Consider the following 9,960-nt stretch of genomic DNA (forward strand, 5'->3'; position numbering starts at 1 on the left):
TGGGGAAAATTGAGCAGGAAATGGGGTGGAAATGGGGAAAACTGAGCAAGAAATGGGGAAAAATTGGGAAAACTGAGCAAGAAATGGGGAAAAATGGGTGAAAATGGGAAAAAATGAGCAAGAAATGTGGAAAATGGGGGGAAATGGGGTGGAAATAGGGAAAATTGGGCAAGAAATGGGGAAAATGGGGGGAAATGGGGTGGAAATAGGGAAAATTGAGCAAGAAATGGGGAAACATGGGGGAAGAATGGGGAAAATTGAGCAGGAAATGGGGTGGAAATAGGGAAAATTGAGCAAGAAATGGGGAAACGGGGGAAGAATGGGGAAAATTGAGCAGGAAATGGGGAAAATGGGGGGAACTGGGGAAAAATTGGGAAAATTGAGCAAGAAATGGGGAAAATGGGGGGAAATGGGGTGGAAATGGGGAAAAATGGGGGAAAATGGGTGGAAAATTGAGCAAGAAATGGGGAAAGTTGGGGAAAAATGGACAAGAAATGGGGAAACATGGGGGAAGAATGGGGAAAATTGAGCAGGAAATGGGGAAAAATTGGGAGAAATGGGGTGGAAAGGGGGAAAATTGAGCAAGAAATGGGGAAAATTGGTGGAAATGGGCAAAAATTGGGAAAATTGAGCAAGAAATGGGGAAAAATGGGCAGAAATGGGGTGGAAATGGGGAAAATTGAGCAAGAAATGGGGAAAATGGGGGGAAATGGGGTGGAAATAGGGAAAATTGAGCAAGAAATTGGGAAAATGGGGGAAAATGGGGTGGAAATAGGGAAAATTGAGCAAGAAATGGGGAAACATGGGGGAAGAATGGGGAAAATTGAGCAGGAAATGGTGTGGAAATAGGGAAAATTGAGCAAGAAATGGGGAAACGGGGGAAGAATGGGGAAAATTGAGCAGGAAATGGGGAAAATGGGGGGAAATGGGGAAAAATTGGGAAAATTGAGCAAGAAATGGGGAAAATGGGGGGAAATGGGGTGGAAATGGGGAAAAATGGGGGAAAATGGGTGGAAAATTGAGCAAGAAATGGGGAAATGGGGAAAAATGGACAAGAAATGGGGAAACATGGGGGAAGAATGGGGAAAATTGAGCAGGAAATGGGGAAAAATTGGGAGAAATGGGGTGGAAATGGGGAAAATTGAGCAAGAAATGGGGAAAGAGGGGGAAATGGTGTGGGGAAAATGGGGAAAATTGAGCAAGAAATGGGGAAAATGGGCAGAAATGGGGTGGAAATGGGGAAAATTGAACAAGAAATGGGGAAAAATGGGGGGAGATGGGGAAAAATGGGGAAAATTGAGCAAGAAATGGGGAAAAATGGGGAAAATTGGGAAAAATTGGGAAAACTGAGCAAGAAATGGGGAAAATGGGGTGGAAATGGGGAAAATTGAGCAAGAAATGAAGAAAAATGGGTGGAAATGGGGTGGAAATGGGGAAAATTGAGCAAAAAATGGGGAAAAATGAGGAAAATTGGGTGGAAATGGAGAAAATTGGGCAAGAAATGCGGAAAATGGGGGAAAATTGGCCAAGAAATGGGAAAAAATTGAGCAAGAAATGGGGAAAATGGGGGGAAATGGGGAAAAATAGCCAAGAAATGCGGAAAATGGGCCAAGAAATGGGGAAAAATTGGGAAAATTGAGCAAGAAATGGGGAAAAATGGGTGGAAATGGGAAAAAAATGAGCAAGAAATGGGGAAAATGGGGAAAATTGAGCAAGAAATTGGGAAAATTGGGGGAAATGGGGAAAATTGAGCAAGAAATGAGGAAAAATGGGTGGAAACGGGGTGGAAATGGGAAAAAATGAGCAAGAAATGTGGAAAATGGGGGGAAATGGGGTGGAAATTGGGAAAATTGAGGAAAAAATGGGGGAAACGGGGGGGAAATGGGGTGGAAATGGGGAAAATTGAGCAAGAAATTGGGAAATGGAGGGAAATGGGGAAAAATTGGGAAAATTGAGCAAGAAATGGGGAAAATGGGGGGAAATGGACAAGAAATGGGGAAACATGGGGGAAGAATGGGGAAAATTGAGCAAGAAATGGGGAAAAGGGGCGGAAATGGGGTGGAAAAGGGGAAAATTGAGCAAGAAATGGGGAAAATTGGTGGAAATGGGCAAAAATTGGGAAAATTGAGCAAGAAATGGGGAAAATGGGGGGAAATGGGGTCGAAATGGGCAGGAAATGGGGAAAAAATGGGAAAACTGAGCAAGAAATGGGAAAAAATGGGGGGGAAATGGGGAAAAATGGGGGAAAATGGGTGGAAAATTGAGCAAGAAATGGGGAAAATAGGGAAAAACGGACAAGAAATGGGGAAACATGGGGGAAGAATGGGGAAAATTGAGCAGGAAATGGGGAAAAATGGGGGAAAATGGCCAAGAAATGGGGGAAAATGGGGAAAATTGGCCGAAAAGTGGGGAAAAATGGGGGGAAATGGGGCAAAATGGGAACTAAAAAAGTCCTCAAACGGTCTGGAATTGGCCCCAAATTTGTGCGTTGTTAAAAAAAAAATGACAAAAAGAATAAAAGGCGTGGAATTGCCCCAAAATGGCCGGAATTTGGGGTTTTTGGGGTCGTCGCAAAGCATCCTTTTGGGTTCGTGTTTCTCATCGATCCTAAATGTCCTGAATTGGCCCCAAATCTCAGCCTGAAAATGTCGTAAATTGACAACAGTCACAGACACCCCATAGAGACCCACAGAGCCCCACTGAAACCCCATAGCGCCCCATAGAAACCCCACAGTCTCCATAGAGACCCCAAAAGCCCCATAGAGACCCACAGATACCCCATAGAGACCCCATAGAGACCCACAGAGACACATAGACACCCCATAGAGACCCCACAGAGCCCCATAGAGACCCCATAGAGTCCCTACAGATGCCCCATAGAGACCCACAGAGCCCCATGGAGACCCCATAGAGACCCTAGATACCCACAGAGCCCCACTGAAACCCCATAGCAACCCCACAGAGACCCCATAAAGACCCAGATCCCCACAGAAACCCCACAGAGCCCCATAGAGACCCCATAAAGACCCACAGAGCCCCACTGAAACCCCATAGCGCCCCATAGAAACCCCACAGTCTCCATAGAGACCCCAAAAGCCCCATAGAGACCCACTGAAACCCCATAGAGACCCCATAAAGACCCACAGGGCCCCATACACACCCCATAGAGACCCACAGATACCCCATAGTGACCCCATAGAGACCCTACAGAGCTCCAGAGACCCCACAGAGCCCCATAGAGACCTCATTGTGCCCCATAGAGACCCCACAGAGCCCCAGAGACCCTGCAGATACCCCATAGAGGCCCACAATGCCCCATAGAGACCCTACAGATACTGCATAGAGACCCACAGAGCCCCACAGATACTCACAGAACCCCATAGAGACCCCACAGAAACCCCATAGCGCCCCACAGAGCCCCATAGAGACCCCATAAAGACCCACAGAGCCCCATAGAAACCCCATAGCGCCCCACAGAAACCCCACAGAGACCCCATAGTGCCCCATAGAAACCCACAGAACCCCATAAAGATCCTACAGAACCCACAGAAATCCACAGAGACCCCATAGAGACCCACAGAGCCCCATAGAAACACCACAGAACCCCCTAGAGACCCCTAAAAACCCCATAGAGACCCATAGATACCCATAGAAACCCCACAGAGACCCCATAAAGACCCACAGAGCCCCACAGAACCCCATAGAAACCCCACAGCGCCCATAGAAACCCACAGAACCCCATAGAGACCCCATAGAGACCCCATAGAAACCCCATAGAAACCCCATAGCGCCCCACAGAGACCCCACAGAGACCCACAGATACTCACAGAACCCCACAGAGACCCCAAAAGACCTACAGAGTCCCACAGAAACCCCATACCGCCCCATAGAAACCCCAGAGACCCCACAGAGACCCCATAGAGACCCACAGAGTGCCACTGAAACCCCATAGAAACCCCACAGAACCCCCTAGAGACCCCTAAAAACCCTGTAGACACCCATAGAGACCCCATAGAAACCCCACAGAGACCCCATAGAAACCCACTGAAACCCCATAGCACCCACAGAAACCCACAGAACCCCACAGAGACCCCATAAAGACCCACAGAGCCCCATTGAAACCCCAGAGATCCCACAGATACTCACAGAACCCCATAGAAACCCCATAGCATCCCACAGAGACCCCATGAAGACCCAGAGCCCCACTGAAACCCCATAGTGCCCCATAGAAACCCCACAGAGACCCCACAGAACCCACAGAAATCCACAGAGACCCCATAGAGACCCACAGAGTGCCACTGAAACCCCATAGAAACCCCTAAGAACCCCCTAGAGACCCCTAAAAACCCCATAGAAACCCATAGAGACCCCACAGAAACCCCACAGAGACCCCATAAAGACCCACAGAGCCCCACTGAAACCCCATAGCGCCCCACAGAACCCCATAGAAACCCACTGAAACCCCATAGCGCCCATGGAAACCCACAGAACCCCACAGAGACCCCATAAAGACCCACAGAGCCCCATTGAAACCCCATAGTGCCCCACAGAACCCCACAGAGACCCCATAGTGCCCCATAGAAACCCACAGAACCCCATAAAGATCCCACAGAACCCACAGAAATCCACAGAGACCCCATAGAGACCCACAGAGCCCCATAGAAACCCCACAGAACCTCCTAGAGACCCCTAAAAACCCCATAGAGATCCATAGAGACCCCATAGAAACCCCACAGAGACCCCATAAAGACCCACAGAGCCCCACAGAACCCCATAGAAACCCCATAGCACCCCATAGAAACCCCAGAGAGCCCATAGAAACCCACAGAACCCCACAGACACCCCATAAAGAACCCACAGAGCCCCATAGAGACCCACAGAGTCTCCATAGAGACCCCATAGAAACCCCATAGCGCCCCATAGAGACACCACAGAGACGCCATAGACCCACAGAGCCCCACAGATACTCACAGAACCCCATAGAGACCCCACAGAAACCCCATAGCGCCCCACAGAGCCCCATAGAGACCCCATAAAGACCCACAGAGCCCCATAGAAACCCCATAGCGCCCCACAGAAACCCCACAGAGACCCCATAGTGCCCCATAGAAACCCACAGAACCCCATAAAGATCCTACAGAACCCACAGAAATCCACAGAGACCCCATAGAGACCCACAGAGCCCCATAGAAACACCACAGAACCCCCTAGAGACCCCTAAAAACCCCATAGAGACCCATAGATACCCATAGAAACCCCACAGAGACCCCATAAAGACCCACAGAGCCCCACATAACCCCATAGAAACCCCATAGCGCCCATAGAAACCCACAGAACCCCATAGAGACCCCATAGAGACCCACAGAGTCTCCATAGAGACCCCATAGAAACCCCATAGCGCCCCACAGAGACCCACAGATACTCACAGAACCCCACAGAGACCCCATAAAGACTTACAGAGTCCCACAGAAACCCCATACCGCCCCATAGAAACCCCAGAGACCCCACAGAACCCACAGAGACCCCATAGAGACCCACAGAGTGCCACTGAAACCCCATAGAAACCCCACAGAACCCCACAGAGACCCCTAAAAACCCCATGGAGACCCATAGAGACCCCATAGAAACCCCACAGAGACCCCATAAAGACCCACAGAGCCCCACTGAAACCCCATAGAAACCCCACAGAACCCCATAGAAACCCACTGAAACCCCATAGCGCCCATAGAAACCCACAGAACCCCAGAGAGACCCCATAAAGACCCACAGAGCCCCATTGAAACCCCATAGCACCCCACAGAACCCCACAGAGACCGCATAGTGCCCCATAGAAACCCACAGAACCCCATAAAGATCCTACAGAACCCACAGAAATCCACAGAGACCCCATAGAAACCCCACAGAACCCTCTAGAGACCCCTAAAAACCCCATAGAGACCCCATAGAAACCCCACAGAGACCCCATAGAGACCCTACAGAGCTCCGGAGACCCCACAGAGCCCCATAGAGCCCCATAGAGACCTCATTGTGCCCCATAGAGACCCACAGATACCTCACAGAACCCCACAGAGCCCCACAGAGCCCCACAGAGACCCCATAGCTCCCCATAAAAATCCCACAAAACCCCATAAAGACCCACAGAGCCCCACTGAAACCCCATAGCGCCCCATAGAAACCCCACAGTCTCCATAGAGACCCCAAAAGCCCCATAGAGACCCACAGATACACCACAGAGCCCCCAGAAAGACCCACAGAGCCCCATAGACACCCCATAGAGACCCACAGATACCCCATAGAGACCCCATAGAGACCCTACAGAGCCCCAGAGACCCCACAGAGACCCCACTGTGCCCCATAGAGACCCAGAGCACCCCACAGAACCCCACAGAGACCCCATAAAGACCCACAGAGACCCATTGAAACCCCATAGAGCCCCTACAGATACCCCATAGAGACCCATAGAGCCCCTATAGAGACCCCATTGTGCCCCATAGAGACACACAGAGCTCCAGAGACCCCACAGAGCCCCATAGAGACCCACAGAGACCCCACTGTGCCCCATAGAGACCCCATAGAGACCCAGAGCACCCCACAGAGACCCCATAAAGACCCACAGAGACCCATTGAAACCCCATAGAGCCCCTACAGATACCCCATAGAGACCCATAGAGCCCCTATAGAGACCCCATTGTGCCCCATAGAGACACACAGAGCCCCATAGAGACCCTACAGAGCCCCATAGAGACCCACAGAGACCCCACTGTGCCCCATAGAGACCCACAGAACCCCATAGAGACCCCATAGAGACCTCATCGTGCCCCATAGAGACCCCACAGATACCTCACAGAACCCCACAGAGCCCCATAGAGACCCACAGAGACCCACAGAACCCCACAGAGACCCCATAATGCCCACAGAGACCCCATAGCTCCCCATAAAAATCCCACAAAACCCCATAAAGACCCACAGAGCCCCACTGAAACCCCATAGCGCCCCATGGAAACCCCACAGTCTCCATAGAGACCCCAAAAGCCCCATAGAGACCCACAGATACCCCACAGAGCCCCCATAAAGACCCACAGAGCCCCATAGACACCCCATAGAGACCCACAGATACCCCATAGTGACCCCATAGAGACCCTACAGAGCTCCAGAGACCCCACAGAGCCCCATAGAGACCCATAGAGACCTCATTGTGCCCCATAGAGACCCCACAGAGCCCCAGAGACCCTGTAGATACCCCATAGAGGCCCACAATGCCCCATAGAGACCCTACAGATACTGCAGAGACCCACAGAGCCCCACAGATACTCACAGAACCCATAGAAACCCCACAGAAACCCCATAGCGCCCCACAGAGCCCCATAGAGACCCCATAAAGACCCACAGAGCCCCATTGAAACCCCATAGCGCCCCATAGAAACCCCACAGAGACCCCATAGTGCCCCATAGAAACCCACAGAACCCCATAAAGATCCTACAGAACCCACAGAAATCCACAGAGACCCCATAGAAACCCCACAGAACCCCCTAGAGACCCCTAAAAACCCCATAGAGACCCATAGAGACCCCATAGAAACCCCACAGAGACCCCACTGTGCCCCATTGAAACCCCATTTTTGGGTCAAATTTGGGGGATTTTGGTTCATTTTTGCCCTTTTTCACCCCTTTTCCCAATCCTGAAGGGTAGTGTCCCATTCAGACCCCATTTTTGGGTCAAATTTGAGGGATTTTGGTCCATTTTTGCCCTTTTTCACCCCTTTTCCCAATCCTGAAGGGTTGTGTCCCATTCAGACCCCATTTTTGGGTCAAATTTTGGTGATTTTGTTCCATTTTTTGGCTTTTTTCACCCCTTACCCCAATCCTGAAGGGTTGTGTCCCATTCAGACCCCATTTTTGGGTCAAATTTGGGGGATTTTGGTCCATTTTTGCCCTTTTTCACCCCTTTCCCCAATCCTGAAGGGTTATGTCCCATTCAGACCCCATTTTTGGGTCAAATTTGGGGGATTTTGGTCCATTTTTGCCCTTTTTCACCCCTTTCCCCAATCCTGAATGGTTGTGTCCCATTCAGACCCCATTTTTGGGTCAAAATTGGGGGATTTTGGTCCATTTTTGTCCCTTTTTACCCCTTTTCCCAATCCTGAAGGGTTGTGTCCCATATAAACCCCATTTTTGGGTCAAATTTGAGGGATTTTGGTCCATTTTTGCCCTTTTTCACCCCTTTTCCCAATCCTGAAGGGTTATGTCCCATTCAGACCCCATTTTTGGGTCAAATTTTGGTGATTTTGTTCCATTTTTTGGCTTTTTTCACCCCTTACCCCAATCCTGAAGGGTTGTGTCCCATTCAGACCCCATTTTTGGGTCTAATTTGGGGGATTTTGGTCCATTTTTTGGCTTTTTTCACCCCTTTTCCCAGTCCTGAAGGGTTGTGTCCCATTCAGACCCCATTTTTGGGTCAAATTTGGGGGATTTTGGTCCATTTTTTGGCTTTTTTCACCCCTTTTCCCAGTCCTGAAGGGTTGTGTCCCATTCAGACCCCATTTTTGGGTCAAATTTGGGGGATTTTGGTCCATTTTTGCCCTTTTTCACCCCTTTCCCCAATCCTGAAGGGTTGTGTCCCATTCAGACCCCATTTTTGGGTCAAATTTGGGGGATTTTGGTCCATTTTTGTCCCTTTTTCACCCCTTTTCCCAATCCTGAAGGGTTGTGTCCCATATAAACCCCATTTTTGGGTCAAATTTGGGGGATTTTGGTCCATTTTTTGGCATTTTTCACCCCTTTCCCCAATCCTGAAGGGTTGTGTCCCATTCAGACCCCATTTTTGGGTCAAATTTGGGGGATTTTGGTCCATTTTTTTTGCCCTTTTTCACCCCTTTCCCCAATCCTGAAGGGTTGTGTCCCATTCAGACCCCATTTTTGGGTCAAATCTTGGTGATTTTGTTCCATTTTTTGGCTTTTTTCACCCCTTTCCCCAATCCTGAAGGGTTGTGTCCCATTCAGACCCCATTTTTGGGTCAAATTTGGGGGATTTTGGTCCATTTTTGCCCTTTTTCACCCCTTTCCCCAATCCTGAAGGGTTGTGTCCCATTCAGACCCCATTTTTGGGTCAAATTTTGGTGATTTCGGTCCATTTTTGCCCTTTTTCACCCCTTTTCCCAATCCTGAAGGGTAGTGTCCCATTCAGACCCCATTTTTTGGGTCAAATTTGGGGGATTTTGGTCCATTTTTGCCCTTTTTCACCCCTTTCCCCAATCCTGAAGGGTTGTGTCCCATTCAGACCCCATTTTTGGGTCAAATTTGGGGGATTTTGGTCCATTTTTGTCCTTTTTTCACCCCTTTCCCCAATCCTGAAGGGTTGTGTCCCATTCAGGCCCCATTTTTGGGTCAAATTTGGGGGATTTTGGTCCATTTTTGTCCCTTTTTACCCCTTTTCCCAATCCTGAAGGGTTGTGTCCCATATAAACCCCATTTTTGGGTCAAATTTTGGTGATTTTGTTCCATTTTTTGGCTTTTTTCACCCCTTACCCCAATCCTGAAGGGTTGTGTCCCGTTCAGACCCCATTTTTGGGTCAAATTTGGTGGATTTTGGTCCATTTTTGTCCTTTTTTCACCCCTTTTCCCAATCCTGAAGGGTTGTGTCCCATTCAGACCCCATTTTTGGGTCAAATTTGGGGGATTTTGGTCCATTTTTGTCTATTTTCACCCATTTCCCCAATCCTGAAGGGTTGTGTCCCATTCAGACCCCATTTTTGGGTCAAATCTTGGTGATTTTGTTCCATTTTTTGGCTTTTTTCACCCCTTTTCCCAATCCTGAAGGGTTGTGTCCCATTCAGACCCCATTTTGGGGCCAAATTTTGGGTTTTTCAGCCCAATTTTAAGCCATTTTTTTACCCTTTTCCTACCAGAACAGTGCCCTGAGTGCCTTATACCACACCCAGAACCCATTTTTCACTCATTTCC

The sequence above is a fragment of the Phasianus colchicus genome, chromosome 39, assembly GCF_987193195.1.
Source record: "Phasianus colchicus chromosome 39, bPhaCol1.hap1.1, whole genome shotgun sequence".
Lineage (NCBI taxonomy): Eukaryota > Metazoa > Chordata > Aves > Galliformes > Phasianidae > Phasianus > Phasianus colchicus.